The following is a 26,174-nucleotide window of genomic DNA, read 5'->3' on the forward strand; positions in this document are numbered from 1 at the left end:
CTGCAGGTCGCTGCCGTCCGCATGCGTGGCCATGGACCCAGCAATTCTCCGGGCCGTATCGCCAGCGAGAGCTGGGTGCTCTGCACTGCCTTACTGCTGGCCCCCAGCTACACGGAGGATCAGTGGCCGTTTTACACCATGTTTTCTGTCGTAAAACGCCACCGTTCCCACCCGGGCGTGGGGCCATAGCCTCAAAATAGGAAAATCCAGCCCCTTATATACACTGGGTAATTGAGATACCCCCCTCCCACTGGGGAGCTCCTCCTCCCCAAGGAGCACAGGGAACACAGACATTCACAGCTGGCTGGTTCGGCAATGTGCGCCTAGATTGGTGTACACATTACCACACGGGCCAGAATCATCTTCAGCTGAGCCCGGGGATGTTGCAGATTTTGGCAGCTGGCTCTTCACCCGAAAGCCAGAGTCACAGCCATTGGGCTGTGAGGGGTGATGCCCCAAAACGTTCACCTCCATACCTTGTACCTCTTGAAGCAGGAACATCTGCAGTGCCTGCTGAACAGTTAGGGAGACTTTGCCCAAAAGCTTTTTCTGGGTTTCCATATCGTTAATACCGCAGACTAAAGGGTCACGGAGCACATCAGACAAAACAGTTCCACACCCACAAAACCCGGCTATCTCCGGTGGCTGAGATACAAACTCGGTGACGGACTCACCGGTGGACGTCTCTGCCGTATTAAGCCGATATCTTTGAATGATTATCGACAGGATTGGGTTAAAGTGTTGCGCCACAAGCAGCCACAAACTGGCTGTTTGCATATCCGTCGTCACCGGGTACGTGAGACTCTGAATCACTCCGAACATATGCCGTCAACAGTACGACTGTCTGGCATTCATTCTCTGTGATATTGTTGGCCCTGAAGAAATATTGCATTCGTCCAGTCTTCAACAGCGGCATCAAATGCATCTAACGAGCCAAACAGAGGTATGGAAAATCGGGGAGGTGGCTCAGCTGAGTAGGTCACAGTGTCAACAGCAAATCAGTTTACTCCTTGTTGCCAGTTTAATAAGGACACGGGGAGTCCAAACCGAGTAAAAGTAATAACAAAGGTTTATTTACAAACAGTATATTTAAATGCCCCAGTAGACCCCGTACTGGGTACTTCTCTCCTCGGTGCCTTACTGGCCAACCTTATGAACTTTTCATCAATATTTAAGATTCCCCACTCCTAACGGGGAGCTCGTACTCCGTAAGGAGCACGGGGAAAACAAGCATTCCCACATTGTAGACCCCGTACGGGATACTACGGAAGATAAAGTTACTGCGGATGCTGGGATCTGAAACAAAAACAGAAAATACTGGACAATCTCAGCAGGTCTGACACACCTGTGGAGAGAGAAGTGAGCTAATGTTTCAAATCTGGATGACTCTTTGTCAAAGCCGTTCATTTTTATGGACTGAGTTCTACTAGCTACGGAAAGAGGCAAACTATCCAAGTGCTGCCAATCCACTTTAACTTTGGTGACCTGGCTCATAAGATTTGTTCTATGAAGAGTTGCAAGAGAGTGCGTTATAAGAACATAAGAACATAAGAACTAGGAGCAGGAGTAGGCCATCTGGCCCCTCAAGCCTGCTCCGCCATTCAATGAGATCATGGCTGATCTTTTGTGGACTCAGCTCCACTTTCCGGCTCGAACACCATAACCCTTAATCCCTTTATTCTTCAAAAAACTATCTATCTTTATCTTAAAAACATTTAATGAAGGAGCTTCAACTGCTTCACTGGGCAAGGAATTCCATAGATTCACAACCATTTGGGTGAAGAAGTTCCTCCTAAACTCAGTCCTAAATCTAGTTCCCCTTATTTTGAGGCTATGCCCCCCAGTTCTGCTTTCACCCTCCAGTGGAAACAACCTGCCCGCATCTATCCTATCTATTCCCTTCATAATTTTATATGCTTCTATAAGATCCCCCCTCATCCTTCTAAATTCCAACGAGTACAGTCCCAGTCTACTCAACCTCTCCTCGTAATCCAACCCCTTCAACTCTGGGAATAACCTAGTGAATCTCCTCTGCACACCCTCCAGCGTCAGTACGTCCTTTCTCAGGTAAGGAGACCAAAACTGAACACAATACTCCAGGTGTGGCCTCACTAACACCTTATACAGTTGTAGCATAACCTCCCTAGCCTTAAACTCCATCCCTCTAGCAATGAAGGACAAAATTCCATTCGCCTTCTTAATCACCTGTTGCACCCGTAAGCCAACTTTTTGCGACTCATGAACGAGCACACCCAGGTCTCTCTGCACAGCAGCATGTTTTAATATTTTATCATTTAAATAATAATCCCTTTTGCTGTTATTCCTACCAAAATGGATAACCTCACATTTGTCAACATTGTATTCCATTTGCCAGACCCTAGACCATTCACTTAGCCTATCCAAATCCCTCTGCCGACTTCCGGTATCCTCTGCACTTTTTGTTGTGTTCACACCTAAGTAGCAAAAAACCAGCACAAGATATACAAAATGGCAAAGCTCTTTGGGGGGTTTGTTCGGCACTAGAGTTAATTGGGAAACACTTGAGCTCTGTTCAGTGTAAAGTCATGCCAAAAGGGCAGGCAATATCTGAGAACGGGCCCAACTGTGTTCCTGATTTATCAATTTGTCCTCCAATTGGAACCGTACGGCAGCTGTATAAATGCTGCATGCTTCCCACCTTAAAACATATTTACATTTATATCGGGCCTGAGAAATATCTCAAAGCATTTTAATTACAAGAGTTACCTTGAAGCACAGTGGTTTCTAAAGCGCATACACGTGGCAGCCATTTTAAACTTCCAACTGGCAATGAAATGAATGCCTATTTAATGTGCTTATCATTTTATTCTTTGAAGGAGTGATATTGCCCAAGAGATGAAGAGATTCCCGATTCAGCTTCAACTCATCTTCAAGAGGAACAGCCCGAATCTCTCACACCATCAGATCCCACCCCCATACAAACCCTAACACCCCCATGCTGGGACTGGATCACGGGGTTCCCACTTGAGATCAGACTTCCCTTTGGAATCAGGTACCCTCTTCTCTGGGGTTGGATTCCCAACGTCTCTCCCCTCATCGCTGTCAAGAGTTTGGACACCCCTTAGAGAAGGGCTTGGGCAACTCCACTCTCTCTCCCAACTTGGAAAGTGGACCACCCTGAATCAGCCCCACCCCGGGGTTCTGAATCAGACCTTTCAGCTCCAGCAGCCTCTTCATCAGCGCTCCCCATCCGACCTGAAGACAGGCTTGTTACTCAGTCTGGCATCCAGCAGCTGGGAACCTGTCTGTGGCATCATGCACATTGTGGAATTTAAACTCCAAAACATAGAAGGAGGCCTAAACTTCCAGGATTCCTGCACAATAGTGAGAAAAGCCAACCCCATCCCATTTACTGTGATTACCCACAAATTAACAAGTGCTCATTTATCTTCATTACATTGTATTCAAATCAATTACAAAATAAGCATTCAAGAAATCTAACTAAATTCACAAGCCTAAATTGTTAGACGTGTATTGATTTTGAAGTTTCAAAACACCGGCCTGACGTTTTTGGATGGTGGGGTCTACCTCCTGGTCATCCAAAGACTCGGTAAGGAACAATGTCCTGGCTGACTCTTTTGTTTTTGATAGTTAGTCTCTTTGTTGAGCCAGGCTGGTTAATTTATACCACTAATCTTAGTATTAAACCCAAAGACAAGTCATAATCTTCATCTAGAAATTGTATTCCAAAGTTACTAGTACAGGTTTTGAAAAATATGAAAAGACATTTCCACTTCACAGATGTTTGGTTTAACTCTCCAATGTGCAGCTGACCACAGTGTCCAAACTATTGTTTGAGTTAATAATCAGCCATGGTTTAGCCGGATAGCTTGACTGGGACCGCGCAGCAGGAGAATTTATCGTTGATTGGCTGCAGGCGAGACTCCTGCCCCTCACTCGGGAGGAAGGCCTGCTTTAGAGAGCTACCAGCCAATCTGATTGGCTAGCAACTCTCTAGTCCCTGCAGCGACAGCGCTGCAGTGGACAGAAGAGGAACTACACGAAGCTGGAGGACAAGGCAAGTATAAGGGGTCCCAGGACGATTAGAGTGGGGTTTGGTGGCTCGAGAAATACTCTGGATTCTCAGCTGCCTTTGCTCAGGAACATTCACAGGAGTGTCGATAAGACCAATGGGACTCGTTAGATTTCTCTGGGAGGCCTGTCATGCCTCCACCCTGCCGACCAAGTTAGGAAACAGTAAACCCAAACACGCCCTGAAGTGACAGCCCGTCAGCGGCTCGGCAGGTGTGACCCCTGTGGTGGTATGGGGGGCGGGGGGGGGGGGGTCGAATTCTATCCCAAAAAATTGACAGACCTTTGGTGTGGTGGTTCGTCAGACTGTCTACGCATTGCATTCTCAATGGTCAGAACGGCCCTCTCAGCCAATCCATTAGGGCATTAGGGTGGTACAGGGCAGTCCTATGCTGTTAGCTCGATGAAAATCTGGAAGTCGTCCCATGTAAAAGGGGTGCCGTTATCTGATACAATAAACTCTGGCAGTCCATGAATAGTGAACACTTGGCTTCAGGCATCCAGTGACCATCAAAATCATGATCCACATTTGTGTATAGACAGCCACTTGGAGTGGGCATCCACCAAAATGAAAAACATCCCACCCAAGAAACGGCCCGTGTGGTCAACATGGACCCGGGTCCATGGCAACCGGGCCTTTCTCAATGGTGGAGAGTGGGCGATGGGGGCAGCGTCTGACAGAGGTGACATTGCTGTACCATTTCTTCAATGTCTTTATCAATGCCTGGCCACCATGTATAGCTGTGTGCCAGCATCTTTATCTTTGCTTGCCCTGGTGGGCACTAAGCAGCTCCTGTAAGAGAGGTTCCTTCGCTGGTGGCAGAACGAAGACTCATGGGCCTCGCAAGATCACACCATCCTCGCAGGTCAGTTCATCTTGATGGGTTAAATAGGGTCTCAAGTGCTCGGATTTCACATAGTGCCAGCCAGACTGTACCATCCTCTTTACTTTTGACAATATGGGATCCCGCTGGGTCGTTACGAATGTGGCCAGCCATCACTGGCAAAGTGTCTCAGAAATTCAAGGTCAATATGATCTCCCAGGGTACTGGCGGAGGTGGTACATCTTTCAGTAAGGGAGTGGACTCAATACATCTGCATTGGTAATCTGCGTGCCGGTGCTGGAAGGCATAGTTGTAGGCTCAGCACTGCACTCTAGCTGATGCTATTGGTGTATTGGTTTGTCCTCTCTCAAAAGGACTAGTAGCGGTTTCTGGTCATTGACAATATCAAATCAATGTTTGTACACTTATTGGTGGAATTGGCTGGCCGAAAGAAGACAGCGAGTGGTAGTGGATGGAAAATATTCCGCCTGGAGTTCGGTGACAAGCGGGGTCCTGCAGGGATCTGTTCTGGCACCTCTGCTCTTTGTCGTTTTTATAAATAACTTGGATCAGGAAGTGGAAAGGTCAGTAAGTTTGCCGATGACACGAAGATTGGTGGAGTTGCAGATAGTGTTGAGGGTTATTGCAGGTTACAACAGGACATTGCTAGGATGCAGGGCTGGACTGAGAAATGGCAGATGGAGTTCAACCTAGTAATTCATTTTGGAAGTTCGAATTTGAATGTTGAATACAGAGTAAAAGGCAGGATTCTTGGAGTGGATAAACAGAGGGATCGTGGAGTCCACATATATGGATCCCTCAAAGTTGACACCCAGGTTGATAGGGTTGTTAAGAAGGCGTATGGTGTGTTGGCTTTCATTAACAGGGGGATTGAGTTTAAGAGTCGCAAGGTTTTGCTGCAGCTTTATAAAACCCTGGCTAGACCACACTTCGAATATTCTGTCCAGTTCTGGTTGCCTCATTATAGGAAGGATGTGGATGCTTTGGAGAGGGTACAAAGGAGATTTACCAGGATGCTGCCTGGACTGGAGGGCATGTCTTATGAAGAAAGGTTGAGGGAGCTAGGGTTTTTCTCACTGGAGCGAAGAAGGAAGAGAGGTGACTTGATAGAGGTGTACAAGGTGATGAGGGGCATGGATAGAGTGGATAACCAGAGACTTTTCCCCAGGGCGGAAATGGCTGTCATGAGGGGACATCATTTTAAGGTGATTGGAGGAAGGTACAGGGGAGATGTCAGAGATAGGTTCTTTACAGAGAGTGGTGGGTGCGTGGAATGCACTGCCAGCAGAGGTGGTGGAGTCTGAGGACATTTAAGCAACTATTGGACAGGCAAATAGACAGCAGTAAATTGAAGAGGTGTAGGTTAGGTTGATCTTAGATTAGGATAAGTGGTCGACAACATCATGGGCCGAAGGGCCTGTACTGTACTATACTGTTTCTATGCTTCTATGTTATGCACATGTTTGGCATTTGAGGCAGACTACCCCCAGCCCCGAAACCTTCTTCACACCTCCTCCAGGCTAAACAGGTGCTGTTCAGGGGTAGTGCCAGTGACTAAAACGTCGTTGAGGTAGACCATTACCTTGGAAATTCCTTGGAGAAGGTTTTTAATTGTACACTGGAAAATAGAGCTGGCTGACGTGAAACCAAATGGCGATTTTGTGTACTGACAAAGACCCTTATGGGTGTTTATGGTAGCAAATTTCTGAGACTCTTCATCCAATTATAATTGAAGGTATGCATGACTAAAATGTAAATTAGAGCAGGTGAGGCCTCCCGCCAGCTTGGCGTAGAGGTCCTCGATCTGAGTGATCGGCAACCTATCCACCTGGCCCGCCTGATTCATGGTTAATTTGTAGTCCCCACAGATTTTTGTGAAAACAATTCAGCTTGAGAACGGGGACAATATGGGCCTCCCACTCGGAGAACGGAACAATTCTAATTATACCCAGTGCTTCTAATCTGTTAAACTCAGATTTGATTTTTGATACAGGACATAGCGTATTGCTCTGACTCTAAAGAACTTGGGTGTCGAATCAGGATTGACATAGATTTTGGGTTTGAAACCCTTAATCTGTCCTTAAACCTTCTTAGGATATCTTGGAGGACACCATTGGAAATTTAAAACATTTCCAGCCAATTGAGTTTGATTTGCTGTAACCAGTCCCTTCCCATGAGTCTGAGTCTGTGCCCTTCCATGACAACCAGGGGCAGTTGGGCCTCTTGTTCTTTATAAGCCACTGGTGTGTTGGTGGCCCCAAGTATTTTCAAGGTTTCCCCTGTGTAAGTGGAAAGCTTGGCAGTGATGCTGATCAAATTTAAAATTTGAGCTCCATCACGGATATACTCGAAGGTCTGTTCCCCCACAATGGTCAGCGAGGCCTGGGTGTCGAATTCGATTTTCAAACATTTGCCATTCACCTTTAGAATAATTTCAGTTGGGGCCTTCTTGTTCAACTGGTCTGCATTCAAACGGTACATTATATGCTCATCTTCAGAGCTCATCTCCACCATGTTCAGCAGTGCTGTGGACTGCTCCTACTGTTCATTTTTTTTGCATTGGCGCGACACCTACGATTACATTGGAAACACACAAACTCTCGACAATGGCAGGTCTCTTGGGGATGGTCTCCCCCCCCCCCCCCCCCCACCGATCACTGTCCACTTCTGACTTAGGTTGTCGTCCTGCTCCTTTCCTAGTGCTTTGACTCCAGTCCGCTCCCGAGGGCCGTGTCTGATTTTCTGCTGTGCCTGTTGATCCTGCCGTGTATCTCGCAGCCATGCTGCCCTATACTTGATTGATGTCCCCTTCAGTCACACTCTGGAGATCAGTGGGGCTTTTCTCGGCACACTCCATCACCACCTGAACTTTTCTCAATCACTATTTCCAACGTTATGGCAGCATCAGCGAGGAGTATCTTCTGCATGTTGAGATTATGGATCCCACATACCAACCAGTCACGTAGCACATCACTAAGCTCAGGCCCGAACGTGCAGTGCTGATGAAGCTTGACTATGAAGGCTGAGATGGACTCTTCAGGGTCCCTGACCATGGAGTTAAATTCATAACATTGAAGCATAGTCGAGGGCCTCAGGTTAAAATGTTCTTTCGCCAACTTTACTATCTGCTCAAAGGACTTTGAGTCGGGTGCCTCCAGGATGTGAGGTTCCGAATTAGATTGTACGTTTGCCATCCAGAAACGGCCAGACGTATCACCGTCTCCTTGTCTTCCCTTGTGATCCCGTTCGTGGAGCAGAAATAACGGAACCGTTCGATGTACTGACTCCAATCTTCAGCCCCTGGGTCAAGCAGGTCTAGTTTACCAATAATAGACATTTTCACTCATTTTTGATAGCTTTCGAGTCCTTTTGTTCCTTCTTTCTTTTTCAAATGCTCCTTCCTTCCTCCCTCGAATCATGAAGTACTGCAGCCTGTGATCAAACCTTTTAACTCAACGCCGATGTGGTGGCTCGAGAAACACTCTGGAGGTACCCAAGGGTAACAAATGGTTTTATTAATGCAAGGAAAATGCTGGTGCATAACCAGGCACAGAACACAATAGGATGGATCTTAGTTCTCTGGCTCTGGGCTGCACACTGCCTGAGCCCCTGCTCTCAGGGCCCCGCGCAAAGTTGCTATTGGCTGGAATTTGCGTGCCCCTGCGTGATTGGCCGCGAGCTGGTCATGTGCTCTGCCAAACCCACCCCTTTAAAGGGACAGTGCTACCACAGGGGAAATAGCCCCTACGTAGCCATTATTGATCTTTTCTCAACTGGGGCAAGTGCAGGCTTCACATCCACAGTCTTGCCCGCCCCAGCGTTAAATCAGTGTGTAGTCAGGGCAGGTGAGAAGCGAAAGGGAATCCCATTCCTGCAATTTCACACTCTTCTCCTCCCCCCCTCCTCCCCCACCCAGCCTAAAAACCCGCTGGTGGGGAGGTGTAACATTCAGGCCATTAATGTTTGTTGTATGAAGCTATTACTAGAAAGTCCATGATAACTTCGCCCAAATACAAAGACCAGCTCGTACGGGTAACATCGCATCAGCTGCCCGCCCTGAAATTGTTGGCACAAGTTCCAGAGCTTTATCTCACTTGCGTCTCCACTGTTGGGATCTAATCATGTCAATTCCCAAGCAGGTCACTAGATGGAGCACAAGTCATGGTGGAATGGAGGAAATCAACTTTGAAATGTGCTGTATTCGGATTTGTTTTCTAATCAGTGAGTCATATTATCATCAATCTCGACACACTCGTGCTTCTGAGCCCTCTCATCCAGTGATCTCGGGGAAGACCGAGGGAGTGGGAGGTGGGATGGGGAGGTGCCAATAAATAAAAGGAATCGCTTGGAACCAAATGATGCACTGGCAAATTCTCAATATTGCATTTATCGATGCAAGTATAGGCTCATTTGCAATTTGTAGAGATAATTGAGGTTGAACAATGAGAATTCAGAATCTTCATTGTCATGTGAGAGTACTTTAAGAAATGGGTGTTTAAGAAATGTACCTTTAAGAAATGGGTGTTTATTAGTGATGTCAGAGTGTGGGTGGAGCTGGGCTGTCTGTCAGCTTTTTACTTTCATTTTAGGCTGTTTGCGGCAGGGTGTGTTTTAGTTTTGTTTTCCGTGTTGGAGCTGAAGCCAGACAGAGCAGGTGTACTGTTGATCTCTCTGCCATGAAAATACTTTCTCTTGATCATTTGGTGAATTCAGAGTTATAAATGTTTTCAGTAGTGAATGTAAATCTGATGTGCTTCTGTTAAAAGGTGTTTCTTCTGTCTCCTGGAAGTTGTTTGGGAAGTTATTAAGGATTACTTAGTGTTGTATTCTTTGGGGGTTGTATTTGAATTAATGGTTGCTATGATGTTCACTGTATGTTTTAAAAGATTAACTTGAGTTCATAAAATAAACATTGTTTTGCTTTAAAAAATACTTTTCCATTTCTGCTGTACCACACCCGTAGAGTGGGCCGTGTGCTCCTCATACCACAATCTATTAAAAGTTGTGGGTCACGTGAATTTCATGATACACTTTGGGGTTCTCTAAACCCCGGCCCATAAAGAATTGGGGGCTCGAGGGGGATAAAAGTCTATCTATTGGATTAGCTTAGTGAACTTAAAGACAGTGAGGGGTGAGCATATTGTGGTTGCTTTTCAGGTGTGATATTCTAGTTTAAGTGGGGAGTGTGTTGTGGACAATGGCTCTTTCACAGGCTCTGAAGTTTTTGGGGGTGGAGACAATCACACACAGTATCTTACGGACAGTGACTAAAAACAGATGTTAGATTTGGCAAAAACATTGCAGTTAACATTACCTGACAAAATGCGAAAATATGAGGTAATTATGGCAGTGGCTAAGCATTTGAAGTTGCCTGAGATACAGTTTGACTCATTGGAAATGGCAAAAATTCAGTTACAACTTAAACAAATGGAACATGAAAAGAATTAAAGCGGCTTGAATACGAAAGAGAGAGAGAGGAAAAAGAAAGAGAGAGAGAAGAAAGAAGAAAAGAAAGAATAGCCCTAGCAGAACAAAAAGATAGAGAAAGGGAGATACTGATCAGGGGAAAAGATAAAGAGAGAGAGTTTGATCTTCAGAAAATGGCCATGAAACATTAATAATCAGTTAAAATTGGCAGATGTAAAGGAAAACGTACAGTTGGATGATAGTGATGAGGATAGTGAGAAAGAGCATCATAGTCGAAGGCTTGGTGGAAATCTATTTAAATATGTCCAAGCATTGCCAAGGTTTGACGAGAAGGAGGTGGAAGCCTTTTTCATTTCATTTGAGAAGATAACTAAACAAATGAAATGGCCACAGGACATGTGGGTGTTACTGATTCAAACAATGCTGGTAGGTAGGGCTAGTGAAGTGTTTGCATCACTACCGGAGGAGGTATCTGGGACGTATGAGGAGGTGAAAAAATCCATCTTAACTGCATATGAACTAGTGCCTGAAGCCTACAGACAAAGGTTTAGAAATTTAAGGAAAGAATTTGGTTAAACTTGCATGGAGTTTGAAAGGATCAAACAGAGTAATTTTAATAGGTGGATAAGGGCTTTGAAAATAGATCAAACGTATGAAGCTCTCAGAGAAATTATACTTTTGGAGGAGTTTAAAAATTCAATTCCTGATGTTGTGAGAACTCATGTGGAAGAGCAGAGTGTTAAACTGCGAGATTAGCAGCAGAAATGGCAGATAATTATGAATGAATTCATAAATCAAAGCTTGGTTTCCGACATCAGTTTCAGCCTCTGAGGGATAGAAACTGGGGAAATGAGAAATACACAAGTGGTAAAGGTAAAGGTGATCTGATTGGAGACAATAAGGGGAGTGTACCTCAGACTAAAAAATAAATCCAGGAGGGTGGAAGAGACATGAAAAGTTTCAAATGCTTTCACTGTAATAAACTAGGCCATGTAAAGTCACGATGTTGGTGGTTGAAGAAATGCACTGGGAAGGCTGATGTGGTAAAACAGGATAAGACAGTGGGGTTTGTTAAAGTGGAAAAGGAAAGCCCAAGTGCTGCGAAGGAGGTGCAAAAGATTGTACAGCCTGATCAAGAGGTGATTGATAAGAAGGTGCCTGATCTCTTTAAATAATTTATTTGTGTGGGTAAAGTTTACTCATGTGTATCAGGAGGAGCAGGTAAAGAAGCCGCAATTTTAAGAGATAGGGGAGCTGGTCAATCTTTAATGGAAAGAGATGAGGAGTTATGTAGTTTGGGAAGAATGTTGCCAGAAAAGGTGGTAATATGTGGAATTCAGGGTGAGAGGAGTAGTGTTCAATTATATCAGGTAAGGTTGGAAAGTCCAGTGAAGAGTGGTGAAGTATGTGGGAGGGGAGCTAGGTTTCTTGCACTATAACGATTGTTTTTTGCACACTGTTTTATATTATAGTTGTTTATTGTGCCAAAATGTCTTAATAAAATTGTTTATCAAAAAAAAAAAGAGTGGTGAAGTGGTAGTAGGAGTAATAGAGAAACTATCTTGTACAGGAATACAGTTTATCTTTGGTAACGATATAGCTGGATTGCAGGTGGGAGTCATGCCTACTGTGGTTGATAAACCAGTGGAAAATCAGACAACTGAACTGTTGAAGGACGAATATCCTGAGATTTTTCCGGATTGTGCAGTAACAAGGTCGCAAAGTCACAGGTTAAGACAAGAGGAGAAATCAAAGAGTGAAAATGAAGTTGAAGTGCAATTATCAGAAACGAGTTTTAATCAGATGGTTGAAAAAGAACAAGAACAGGTGGAGGATGAGGCGGATATTTTTAGTTCAGGAAAATTGGCGGAGTTACAACAGAAAGATGTAGAAATAAAACGGATGTATCAGAAAGCATACACGGAACTACGCTAGTGGGGGATCTAGTGGGGGGGGGTGGGAGGGGGATTTACTGGGTTGCTGCTGCTGGGGAGAGGGGGGAGCTGGTATGGGGTGGGGTGGGCGGGGGGGCACGGCCTGGGGGGGACACAGCTGCGTGGGAACCGGGTGAGGAGCTGGATAAAAGGGGACGGCTAATCGACAAGGGGAGAGGGGGGGGGGGGGGTAAAGAGCCCCCCAACCCGGCTGATCACGTGGAATGTGAGAGGGCTGAACAGGCCGATAAAGAGGGCACGGGTACTCGCACACCTTAAGAAACTTAAGGCAGATGTGGTTATGTTACAGGAGACACATTTGAAACTAGACCAGGTTAGACTACGCAAAGGATGGGTGGGGCAGGTGTTTCATTCGGGGCTAGATGCGAAAAACAGGGGGGTGGCTATAGTAGTGGGGAAGCGGGTAATGTTTGAGGCAAAGACCATAGTGGCGGATAGTGGGGGCAGATACGTGATGGTGAGTGGCAAATTACAGGGGGAGGCGGTGGTTTTGGTGAACGTATATGCCCCGAACTGGGATGATGCCAATTTTATGAGGCGCATGTTAGGACGTATCCCGGACCTAGAGGTGGGGAACTTGGTAATGGGTGGAGATTTTAACACGGTGCTGGAACCAGGGCTGGACAGATCGAGGTCCAGGACTGGAAGGAGGCCGGCAGCAGCCAAGGTGCTTAAAGACTTTATGGAGCAGATGGGAGGAGTAGACCCATGGAGATTTAGCAGCCCTAGGAGTAAAGAGTTTTCGTTTTTCTCCTATGTCCACAAAGTTTATTCGCGAATAGACTTTTTTGTATTGGGAAGGGCGTTGATCCCGAAGGTGAGGGGGACGGAGTATACGGCTATAGCCATTTCGGATCACGCTCCACATTGGGTGGACTTGGAGATAGGGGAGGAAAAAGAACGGCGTCCACCCTGGAGAATGGACATGGGACTAATGGCGGATGAGGGTGTGTGTCTAAGGGTGAGGGGGTGCATTGAAAAGTACTTGGAACTCAATGATAATGAGGAGGTCCAGGTGGGAGTGGTCTGGGAGGCGCTGAAGGCAGTGGTTACAGGGGAGCTGATATCAATAAGGGCACATAAAGGAAAGCAGGAGAGTAGGGAACGGGAGCGGCTGCTGCAAGAACTTCTGAGGGTGGACAGGCAATATGCGGAGGCACCGGAGGATGGACTGTACAGGGAAAGGCAAAGGCTACACGTAGAATTTGATTTGCTGACAACGGGTACTGCAGAGGCACAGTGGAGGAAGGCACAGGGTGTACAGTACGAATATGGGGAGAAGGCGAGCAGGTTGCTGGCCCACCAATTGAGGAAAAGGGGAGCAGCGAGGGAAACAGGGGGAGTGAGGGATGAGGAGGGGGAGATGGAGCGGGGAGCGGAGAAAGTGAATGGAGTATTCAAGGCATTTTATGAAAGATTATATGAAGCTCAGCCCCCGGATGGGAAGGAGAGAATGATGTGTTTTCTGGACCAGCTGGAATTTCCTAAGGTGGAGGGGCAGGAGAGGGTGGGACTGGGAGCACAGATCGAAATGGGGGAAGTAGTGAAAGGAATTAGGAGCATGCAGACGGGGAAGGCTCCGGGACCGGATGGATTCCCAGTTGAATTTTACAGGAAATATGTGGACTTGCTCGCCCCGCTACTGATGAGAACCTTTAATGAGGCGAGGGAAAGGGGACAGCTGCCCCCGACTATGTCAGAGGCAACGATATCACTTCTCCTAAAGAAGGAAAAAGACCCGCTGCAATGCGGGTCCTATAGACCTTTTTCCCTCCTGAACGTAGACGCTAAGGTTCTGGCCAAGGTAATGGCAATGAGGATAGAGGATTGTGTCCCGGGGGTGGTCCATGAGGACCAAACTGGGTTTGTGAAGGGGAGACAGCTGAATACGAATATACGGAGGCTGCTAGGGGTAATGATGATGCCCCCACCAGAGGGGGAAGCGGAGATAGTGGTGGCGATGGATGCCGAGAAAGCATTTGATAGAGTGGAGTGGGATTATTTGTGGGAGGTGTTGAGGAGATTTGGTTTTGGAGATGAGTATATTAGAAGGGTACAGCTGCTGTATAGGGCCCCGATGGCGAGCGTGGTCACGAATGGACGGGGGTCTGCGTACCTTCGGCTCCATAGAGGGACGAGGCAGGGATGTCCTCTGTCCCCGTTATTGTTTGCACTGGCGATTGAGCCCCTGGCAATAGCATTGAGGGGTTCCAGGAAGTGGAAGGGAGTACTCAGGGGAGGAGAAGAACACCGGGTATCTCTGTATGCGGACAATCTGTTGTTGTATGTGGCGGACCCGGCGGAGGGGATGCCAGAGATAATGCGGATACTTCGGGAGTTTGGAGAATTTTCAGGATATAAACTGAACATGGGGAAAAGTGAGTTGTTTGTGGTGCATCCAGGGGAGCAGAGCAGAGAAATAGAGGACTTACCGCTGAGGAAGGTAACAAGGGACTTTCGCTACTTGGGGATCCAGATAGCCAAGAGTTGGGGTACATTGCATAGATTAAATTTAACGCGGTTGGTGGAACAGATGGAGGAGGACTTCAAGAGATGGGACATGGTATCCCTGTCACTGGCAGGGAGGGTGCAGGCGGTTAAAATGGTGGTCCTCCCGAGATTCCTCTTTGTGTTTCAGTGCCTCCCGGTGGTGATCACGAAGGCGTTTTTCAAAAGGATAGAGAAGAGTATCATGAGTTTTGTGTGGGCCGGGAAGACCCCGAGAGTGAGGAAGGGATTTTTGCAGCGTGGTAGGGAAAGGGGGGGGCTGGCACTACCGAGCCTAAGTGAGTACTACTGGGCCGCCAATATCTCAATGGTATGTAAGTGGATGGGAGAAGAGGAGGGTGCGGCGTGGAAGAGATTGGAGAGGGCGTCCTGCAGGGGGACTAGCCTACAAGCTATGGTGACGGCGCCGTTGCCGTTCTCACCAAAGAAATACACCACAAGCCCGGTGGTGGTGGCTACTCTGAAAATTTGGGGGCAGTGGAGACGGCATAGGGGAAAGACGGGAGCCTCGGTGTGGTCCCCGATAAGAAATAACCATAGGTTTGCTCCGGGGAGAATGGATGGGGGATTTGGAACATGGCAAAGAGCAGGAGTAACACAATTGAGAGATCTGTTTGTAGATGGGACGTTTGCAAGTCTGGGAGCGCTGACCGAAAAATATGGGTTGCCCCAAGGGAATGCATTCCGGTATATGCAACTGAGGGCTTTTGCGAGGCAACAGGTGAGGGAATTCCCACAGCTCCCGACGCAGGAGGTGCAGGACAGAGTGATCTCAAAGACATGGGTGGGGGACGGTAAGGTATCAGACATATATAGGGAAATGAGGGACGAGGGGGAGATCCTGGTAGATGAGCTGAAAGGGAAATGGGAAGAAGAGCTGGGGGAGGAGATTGAGGAAGGGCTGTGGGCTGATGCCCTAAGTAGGGTAAACTCATCGTCCTCGTGTGCCAGGCTAAGCCTGATACAATTTAAGGTGTTACACAGGGCGCATATGACTGGAGCACGGCTCAGCAAATTTTTTGGAGTAGAGGATAGGTGTGCGAGATGCTTGAGAAGCCCAGCGAATCACACCCACATGTTCTGGTCATGTCCGGCACTACAGGGGTTTTGGGTGGGAGTGACAAAGGTGCTTTCGAAGGTAGTGGGGGTCCAGGTCGAACCAAGCTGGGGGTTGGCTCTATTTGGGGTTGCAGAAGAGCCGGGAGTGCAGGAGGCGAGAGAGGCTGATGTTTTGGCCTTTGCGTCCCTAGTAGCCCGGCGCAGGATACTGTTGATGTGGAAGGAAGCCAAGCCCCCGGGTGTGGAGACCTGGATAAATGACATGGCAGGGTTTATAAAGCTGGAACGGATTAAGTTCGTCCTGAGGGGATCGGCTCAAGGGTTCACCAGGCGGTGGCAACCGTTCGTCGAATACCTCACAGAAATTTAGAGGGAATGGAAAAGAAGAAGACAGCAGCAGCAACCCAGGGCCAGGGGGGAGGGGCGGTGGGGGGTTGGGGGGGGGGGGGGTGGAGGAACCAGAAGGACTCTCAGGGAGGTTAGTGTATAAGTATAATATGTATAGGTTGTTGTTATAGGTAATTGTATATTGGACTGTTGAATTGTATTTTTGGAGAGTATTTATTTGGGACAAGGCAGTTGCCATTTAGTTTTGTTTTTTAATTTTGATGTTGTTTATATATTATTTATTTCTTGTTTAAAAAACTGGCCATTGTTATTTATATTGTTATATTACTGTGTAAAGGATACACAATGTACTGTTATGGTTGGCCAAAAATTTTGAATAAAATATATTTTTTTTAAAAAGAAAGCATACACGGAAGAGGAATCTGAGTGTATACCAGAGTGTTGTTACCGTAAAAGTGATGTGTTGATGAGAAAATGGAGACCTTTACATATGCAGGCGCATGAAAAGTGGGCAGAAGTTCATCAAGTAGTATTGCCGGTAGGGTATAGAAAGGAGGTGTTGCGAGTTGCACATGAGGTACCAGTGGGAGGTCATTTGGGAATAAGGAAACCTCAAGCTAAAATCCAGAAACATTTTTATTGACCCAGACTACATAAAGATATAGTTAAATTTTGTCGATCATGTCACACATGTCAAGTGACAGGGAAACCTCAAGCAGTGATAAAACCAGCACCCTTCACACCCATTCCAGCATTTGTGGAACCTTTGACAAGGGTCTTAAAAGGTACTTTGAAAGGGGAGGAGAGAAAAAGGAGGAGGTTTTAATGATTCTAACTGAAAGCGATGAACCAAATCCAGATGACTGTGAATTTGACATACCTCAAATTAAATTGGAAAATGAAGATGTTCTTATAAATTGGGATAAATTGTTGAGTTACCTTCCAGAGGAAAAATGGACTGACCTGAAAGAGTTATTGATATCACATGGAAAGTTTGTGGAGATAAATTTGGAAGTACTAAAATGACTATACATGATGTAGATGTGGGAAAGGCTGTTCCAATCAAACAACATCCATATAGATTTAACCCTTTAAAATTGGCACAGGTTAACAAAGAGATTGAGAGTATGCTTAAAAATGGCATAATTGGAGTGGGATGCAGCCAATGGAGCTCACCCATAGTGATGGTACCAAAACCAGATGGTATCCAATGGTTGTGTGGGCTATGGAAAGGTTAATGCAGTTACAAGTACGGAGTCATATCCTATCCCACATTTGGAGGATTGCATTGAGAAAGTGGAACAATCAACTTTTATTTCCAAACTGGATTTACTTAAAGGTTACTGGCAGGTACCTTTATCCGAAAGGACGAAGGAGGTTTTAGCTTTTGTGACTCCAGGTGGTATATACCAATTCAAAGTTATGCCATTTGGCATGAAAAGCACCCCAGCCACATTTTAACGGTTAACTAACAAAGTTGTTTCAGGATTATCCAATTGTGCGGTATACATCGACCATCTGGTAATTTTCAGCCAGACATGGAAAGAACATTTAAAACATCTGATGGAGTTATTCGATCGACTACAGGAGGCGGGTTTGGTGATAAACCTAGCCAAAAATAATTTGGAAAAGCCCAAGTCACTTTCCTTGGCCATACAATCGGACAGGGTCGAATGGTCACACGGGATGTGAAACCAACAGTTGTTGTGGAGTTTTCGATACCCTCAAGACGAAGGGAAATAATGCGATTTCTTGGCATGAGTGGATATGATCGAACATTTGTGCAAAGGTTTTGTTGCATGATTGCTCCACTGATGGACTCGCTGAAGAAGCGCAACAAATTCCATTGGACAGCGGAGTGTCAACAGGCATTTGACTGCCTGAAAGCTGTGATAACCAATGCTCCTGTGTTGGAGTGTTGCAAGGGACTCTGTGATCAGATTGAACTAAAGTATCTGATTTTAAAGAGATATGCCGAAGCGTAGAGAAATGGACGGATCGTCCAGAGACCTTCTTGTTCAAAGAACTATCAATTGAGACGGATTTCAGTTGGAGGAAGAAGAACAAAAAAAAATGGACTATATTATTATACCTGTTTGCCTGTGTTGTTTTTTGAAACGAAAAAGTATATTTACTGTGTGCATTTCTTAAAGGATAGCGAAAAGGTGAAAAATGAAACCATCTTATAGTTGATGTTTTCTTTTTTTTGGGAGGGGAGGTGTCATGTGAGAGTACCTTGAAGAAATGGGTGTTTACGAAATGTACCTTTAAGAAATGGGTGTTTATTAGTGATGTCAGAGTGTGGGTGGAGCTGGGCTGTCTGTCAGCTTTTTACCTTTGTTTTAGGCTGTTTGCTGCAGGATGTATTTTAGTTTCGTTTTCAGTGTTGGAGCTGAAGCCAGACAGAGCAGGTGTACTGTTGATCTCTCTGCCAGGAAAATACTTTCTCTTGATCATTTGGTGAATTCAGAATTATAAATGTTTTCAGTAATGAATGTAAACCTGATGTGCTTCTGTTAAAAGGTGTTTCTTCTGTCTTCTGGATGTTATTTGGGAAGTTATTAAGGATTACTTAGTGTTGTATTCTTTGGGGGTTGTATTTGAATTAATGGTTGCTAAGATGTTCACTGTATGTTTTAAAAGATTAACTTGAGTTCATAGAATAAACATTGTTTTGCTTTAAAAAATACTTTTCCATTTCTGCTGTACCACACCCATAGAGTGGGCCGTGTGCTCCTCATACCACAATCTATTAAAAGTTGTGGGTCAGGTGAATTCCATGATACATAGAACATAGAACATAGAACGATACAGCGCAGTACAGGCCCTTCGGCCCACGATGTTGCACCGACATGGGAAGTCAAAAAACAAAAGCCATCTAACGTCCACTATGCCATTAGCATCCATATGCTTATCCAATAAACTTTTAAATGCCCTCAATGTTGGCGAGTTCACTACTGTTGCAGGTAGGGCATTCCACGGCCTCACCACTCTTTGCGTAAAGAACCTACCTCTGACCTCTGTCCTATATCTATTATCCCTCAGTTTAAGGCTCTGTCCCCTCGTGCTAGCCATTTCCATCCGCGGGAGAAGGCTCTCACTGTCCACCCTATCTAACCCCCTGATCATTTTGTATGCCTCTATTAAGTCTCCTCTTAACCTTCTTCTCTCCAACGAAAACAACCTCAAGTCCATCAGCCTTTCCTCATAAGATTTTCCCTCCATACCAGGCAACATCCTGGTAAATCTTCTCTGCACCCGCTCCAAAGCTTCCACGTCTACACTTTGGGGTTCTCTAAACCCTGGCCCATAACATCATGTAGATATAAAGATGAACTTTAGGGTTATTTAAACTCAACTGACTCGTAAATATTATTCTCCATTTGGCAAACCACTTGTGAAGTAGGATAAGTTTTACATATTGGTAAAGGTCTTTGGAACGTCCTGGGCAGGATACTCCTTCGGTCATCCTGCCAGAATCGCGAAACATGATTGGGTGGAGAATCGGGTGGCGGGCACCTGGTTCACGCCAAATTGCAATTCCCCTGTGCCTACACATTGGCATCAATATGTTCCACTCCGCACGTACAGTAAACGCCATTGGGTATATAATTAGCGGGCCTGACCTGGTATTCTCCGGGGTCTCGGCAATTCTCCACCTCTGCCCGGGGAATTCCCGACGGCGCTGTTCACTTGCGCTTTTTAAAAATTGTGAAACAGACACTATGGCTGATGAAGGGGAGACAGAGGGGGTACGGAAAGTGTCCAACATCGCCATAGTGTGCTGACAGTTGTGCCGCTGGCCGGGAGGGGCTTCTGCTAGGGCCAGGGGAGAGTAGCAATGGGTGGCCAGGAGGGGAGCTGTGGGGTCATGGTGGGCGGGCACGCAACACCATTGCCGCAGCCGGACTGCCCACTGTGAACATTGCGTCATGGCTCGTGTGGGTGCCCCCCAGAAGACCCCCCTAGATACCCTCTGGTCTGAACCATTCATCAACGGGATTGGCTTGCTCGGCGCAAACAATGCCATCTCGTTGGCTGAGATGAATGTGTGTGGCGAGTGGAGTGCTAATGTGTGGCTGCTGCTTGTCAGCCTCTCGAGTGCCAATCCCCATCCCGGTGAATCAGACACCATTTTCCATTGGAATCGATCGTGATCCAAGTGGTGCCGATGCTAGCCCCTCAATGGTTGGTGAATTGGTCCAGGTGCAGCGCTAGTTTTGCTGCCGTTGAACTCCACTAATCTTGACCCGACGTGAATAGAGTCTCAGGAACGGAGAATCCGGACGCACATTGAAACTCTCTGTGATGATATACCTGTGAATAATATTGTATACACTTAGCAATGCGAGCTCCAACCAGCAGGTGGCGTCAGACATCAGTCATGTGACATCTGTCTTTTGTCAGATGGTTGTAAGACGTACACAAAGACAGTCGCCCATCGTCGTGGTTCCAGGAGAGTCTATGTAACTCAAATAGTAACTTAGTAGGTATAGCATTCTGATTGTTACCTTATTATGTGTAAATCAATAAATCATCATTCTAGTCCCTAGCAGTTCTGTATGAATCATTGCAAAGACAAGGGGTGGTATTCTCCGATCCTCCGCTCAAAATTGCGCTCGGCGCGGGGAGGAGAATTACTCAAAATAGGCTCCCACGCCGGCACGCGATTCTCCGGCGACCGGAGAAACGTCACCAGTCGCGCTTGCACGACCGCGCGGCGCTGGTGGGGGGGGGGGGGGCAGTTGAAAGCGGAAGTTCCACAGCATGGCCTGTTAAATAAAAGTTCTGCAGTAAAACCCGATGCTGACTTTGTAAATGGCCGCCTCCTGCGGACACATTATTCCATGTGCAATGTTTTATTTCACAAGCGAAGTCTTTGCAGATGACACTGACTCCGATGACGAACACTACGATGACCATGAATACGATGAAGAAAGTAAAGACTCGGAGGGTGAGCCAGATGAAGACGACTATGAAACACCAGTGAGGTTGTTTCGTGGGAGTGATGGAAGACTAGATGAAGAAGCCTGTGCAGCGCCGCGCGGGTGGTTTGGCGGGAATGACGAGGTGGTCACAAGGGTCGGACAGTCTGTGCAGGACACCGAGAAGCGTGAAAGCCCTGAGATGGCTCACGCCAAGATGGAAAGTGAGATTACAGTAGCTAACACCTCGGAGGAACAGGACTTGACTGCGAATAAACTAATAAAGGAAGATATAATACCAATCCTGGAGAAACTCGCTCCAGACGCAGATGGTGAATCATCTCAGGCCTCTGAAATGGTTCCGGTCGTCAACTCCACAATGCTCGCAGCCACTTCACCGAAAGATGAGTTAGAGAAGCTAATGGCTGTATCACTATGTAGTTCTGAGATAATGTGGCAAGACCAGGATGAGCCACCACCTGGTTCATCAGGACCAGAGAACATATGCATTGTGATTTTGAGTGCTGAGGAGCCATCACTCGGGGCTCAAACACACGATGTGGGGACAACACCCAACGTTATAGATGTGGCTCCAACCCAGGCACCAGAGTGCGAGTTTCTGCAGCCACTAATTGAAGGCACAGACTTGGTCATGACCACACAGTCCCTCGGAAGCACGCCAACACGAGAAGTCCCAACTGACGATCCAAACACTGCTGCTTCCATGGCGCAGCCCAGCGGCAATATGGAGGTTACCAAACCCAAACGGAACTAGTGGAGCAGTCACAAAAATCAGTCACAGAATTGTTATCAAAGCGAAAATGAGGACGAGACGGAGAGTTGGAGATAGCGTGTGTCTCACTAATGACACCAAGCGAGAAGACATCGATGGTGTGGCCGATAGGCCAGAGAATATACAACGACGCAGCATCAGCAAACAGCATCGCATAAGGATAGGGAAAAAGCTGGTGACGCAGGCGTGGCCAACAAGGACATCTGCCTTCAAGAAGCATCACCTCAAAAATAAGGCACAAAAGACCGGCACTGACACTAGTCTTCAAAAAAGCTGACAAGACCCCAGACGTTCAGCGGGGTGATCCCGTGAGGGAGGGTCAATGAGCTGTGCACAAGGGGGACACACTGAGCAGGTGTATCACGTCAATGGACGCATTAGTTAAACCTGTTTATACATAAGTCACATGTGTAAAATAATGATACCAATCATGTTTGGTAAATAAAGATCAACATCGCCAAAGGAAGGGGGATGTGGTGATATGCCTGTGAATAGTATTGTACACACACTGCAATGCAACCTCAACCAGCAGGTGGCATTAGACATCGATCATGTGACGTCCGGCTTTCGTCAGATGATTGTCAGGCAGACACCAGGACAGTCGCACATAGGAGTGGTTCCAGGAGAGTAACTTAGTCTGCATAGCATTCTGACGAGAATGCCTTACCACGTGTAAATCAATAAACCATCATTCTAGTTAATATGTCACCAGCAGTTCTGTATGAATCATTGCAAAGTGAAGGTCACAGAACACAACACTCTCCTCTCAATTAATAAATACTGGGAAATTTTATTGAATCTGCAGTGAAAATTGTTACTTCTACCTAAAGAACCACCTTTATTCAGAGTTGTCTGCAAGCCATTGTACAGTGAATAGGAAACTCTGAATGAGTGAAGAACATGCTCACATTGGGCGGGTTTGGCGGCATGAGCGGAAAATATCACGAGATGTTTAGACAAGTTTCCCAGCGACATAAATGCAGGACCCGAACAACCCCTCCCATCAGTGGCGGACCACCTTTCACACCATTCAACATCAAGAATCTCATTATAATACATGAGCATATCACTATTGGGGCCATACCCCCCATATCAGAGAAACGGTCCACGGCAACGTGATATCAGAATGGTGCGATGTGCGCCTGGTTTCAAAACCTGCCGAGCAGAACTCCAAGGGCAGCTTGGAGGCGAGTGCACTGAAGCTTGCATAGTGCCCGGTGCAGTGGCTCCGTGCCTTCACGGGGAGAGAGGAAAAGTGGAAGATGGGGGGGATTTGTGGAGGAGAGAGGGGAGTGCGGGAGAATGAGTGTGGTCACAGGCAGGTCTGTAAAGCAGCAAGTGTGGGGCCATGGTGTGGGGCCATGGGCTTTTTTGGAGGGCTGCATAGAGGGAAGGGAAGTTTGGGACATGGGTTTCAGTGTCGTGGGTAGGGGGGGCATGGTTGTGATTTGGGGAGTCAGCACGGGCTGAAACTTCCACCCAATCACAGGGGTTGGGGGGGGGGGGGTTGCTTGTGAAGGTGGGACATGGAAAAGGGTAAGTCGAAAGCAAAACCATGTCCATGATCAGTCTATTCCATTGCAGCTAAGATCATTTAACTTGAGCTCAATTGACTTGCATGGAGTCAGATGTGTCACGCAGTTGTGGTCACTAAAGCAGCATTTATGGGTGAGAATGCCAATGATTGATGCTCAGAATTTAACCCTTTGTGTATTGGCTTCCAAATTCAATGACTGCCATGCTGTGGCTGTATCATTGCCAAATGGGTAAGCTACAATATTCCCTTGCAAGGTGACCATGGAACACCGAGGATAGCGCTGTTAATCCTTGGCTTTGTACTGAAGTGCCTCTTGATTAGTGTCCCCCCATGCCCCCCCCCCCATGGTACAAGCTGAGTGCAAGGCCCTGGCGTGAAGGTGTGAACAATGTCTACACCTGAGATGAAAGGTCAGGATGTAACAGAGTGACCGAAGGTATCGCCACTCAGTCATGTGGTGTGAAGCGGGGGTGCTCTGGGGTCTTGCTCAACCAACTTGCGAACTAGGACTGGGCACCAATATTGTGGCTAGGACAAGTGTCAGTGGGCTTTGAGAGGCAGCTGCAAGTGATGAATAGGCAAAGAGTGGTCCTTTGGAGACAAATGCTAACCGTCAATTCTCTCTCTTTGATGCTGCAGTGAGGATACTGTCGGGAACATACAGTCTGGTGACGTTACTGTCATTCATAGGCAGGAGAGAAGAAAAAGACAACCTCAATGGCAGCACTAGACTCTGCAAAGGCAGGAGCAGAGCTGTCATAAGGCAGGGAGTGGCAGAGACTGCTCCACATGCAGAGGATGTACTCCAGAGAGCTGTCATGTAGGTACCTCGCTAACCCACTGAAGACAATGCTTGACATAACTGCAGATGTCTGAGAACCAGTGTTGCTGATGACTACATATGCCCAGGGAACTGGTTGGTAACATCTGCCATCTGCTGCAAGATTTGGTGGGTACCTGGAGGGCATCCAGTGCCAGTGTCACTGAAAATTACAGCAATGCCCAATTTTTACCCCAGTCTAAACAGTTGACCTCTGCAGGATTTTGCAATCCTCTGCACACAAGTGCACCCAGGAGGCATGGACGCAATGCTCACAAGGCACTCGGCTTCATGAATTTAGACTGGGATCAGGCAAGCCAGGAAGCAAGAACAATAGGATTTGTGCAGCTCTATAGTTTCCCCACAAATGCAGGGTACCATCGACTGTACTCATGTGGCATCAAGCTGCCAACTATGGGAACCACAGAGCTTCCACTCACAGAGTGTTCAGCTGCTCTGTGACCAGACGAAATGCATCCTGTGTACTCAAGTCTTAGGGAGTGTGCATGATTCCTCCATCCTCAGTCACTCTCAGATCCCTGGCATCTTTCAGGGTCCACAGAGGATGTAGAGTTTGCCCCCAAGGGCGACCCACTGAAGATGTGGCTGATGATGCTGTTAGATTCACGAAGGGTGATGAGGACATCCAGCGAGGACACTTCATTATCTTCACATGGTTTCTGTGAGCATTGCTCTTCTATCTGACTGCTGGCAGCCCACGCTCTCTGTGATAAGGCTCCCGCCAATGGGGATGCAGCGGTTGCCTAAAGTCCCTACATTCCAGGAGGATGATGGCAACTTGCAGGGAGGACAGTGCATAGATCCTCGCAGAGCCTTTGTGAATGTCGGACTCCTGTCTGGCTGATGGCAGCTAGCTTGCTCTCAGTGACAAGGGCCCTATCATGGTGAAGCAGCGGCGAATGTTTCACCTCTCCTGTTTTTCCGCCATCTTTGAGGACCACAATGTCACCGGAGACAGTGGCTGATGGTTTTGGGGAGGGGGTGGATGCAGTCACACCTCAAAGGTGCATAAAGCACACAAGGAGAATGATTGAATTCTATAACGCCAGCCCACTACATTCAGGCAGACATTAGAATTCCTTGCGAGGTACAGGCATGACTGCCTTGTTCAGTCATTGTGAAGGGGTGAACCCAATTTGCTGGGAAGGTTGAATGCAGAGCAGGCAGAAAGCCCTGGACTGAGAACCCTGCCTTTATCTTGATTGATAGGAGCACAGCTCATCATAACAAGAAGCCATAGAAAGGGTGAATTTAGTGGGAGTTTATTTACAGAATTGAACAATATGGAGAAGTGATTAAAATCTGTGCCCACGCTGTGCAAATATAACTTCTGAAACTTCCTTACCCTGCTCCTGCATCTTGGTGCTTCCCCAACATCCACAGCAGAGGTGGAGGCAGCCTGTTCTTTGCCACACTCTGTTGTTTGTGATGACCTTGGCGGAAAGATCGATAAATACATAACTCTAATATTAATGATAGTAGCAACCAAAGCTAATGAAGGAACGCCTGAATTTTACAATTATAATAATGTTGTGATTGCTCCTCTGAAGCTGACAGTAACTTCTGAAATCTGCAACTGTGTCGAAAACACAGAAATCCAGCAGTTGCTCTCAGTGCTTCTAAGCTACACTGTATTACCAATCAATCAAATATTCCGGGTATTACCATTGAGCAGAAACTAAACTGGACCAGACATAAGATACTGCGGCTACATGAGCAGATCAAAGGCGTGGCATGTTTTGGCAAGTAACTCACCTCCTGACTCCCCAAAGCCTGTCCAACACGTACACGGCACAAATCAGGAGTGTAATGGAATACTGTCCACTTGCTTGGATGAGTGCAACTCCAATAACACCCAGGGAGCT

Source organism: Scyliorhinus torazame, chromosome 16, assembly GCF_047496885.1.
Source record: "Scyliorhinus torazame isolate Kashiwa2021f chromosome 16, sScyTor2.1, whole genome shotgun sequence".
Taxonomy (NCBI): domain Eukaryota; kingdom Metazoa; phylum Chordata; class Chondrichthyes; order Carcharhiniformes; family Scyliorhinidae; genus Scyliorhinus; species Scyliorhinus torazame.